The sequence below is a fragment of the Galeopterus variegatus genome, unplaced genomic scaffold (assembly GCF_000696425.1).
Source record: "Galeopterus variegatus unplaced genomic scaffold, G_variegatus-3.0.2 Scaffold2006, whole genome shotgun sequence".
NCBI classification, from domain to species: Eukaryota; Metazoa; Chordata; class Mammalia; order Dermoptera; family Cynocephalidae; genus Galeopterus; species Galeopterus variegatus.
The window spans coordinates 139,056-139,387 of record NW_007728117.1 but is presented as its reverse complement, the minus strand read 5'-3'; positions in this window follow the sequence as shown (position 1 = coordinate 139,387).

Genomic DNA, 332 nt, shown 5'->3' with positions numbered 1-332 from the left:
ATAATTGGACTTCATCAAAATCAAAAACTAGCATCTAGCTAACATCATATTTAATGATGAGAGACTAAAAACTTTCCCACTAATATCAGAAACAAGACACTCTTGCCACTTTTATTCAACAATGTACTGGAGGTTTTAGCCAGGGCAATCAGGCAAGAAAAAGAAAAAAAAGGCATACAGATTAGAAAAAAAAAAAGAACTAAAACTATATTTGCAGATGACATGCTCCTGTACACAGGAACTCTTAAGAAATCCACAAAATAAACTATTCAAGTTAATAAACTAGTTCAGCAAAGTTGCAGGATACAAGATCAATATATTAAAAAAATATC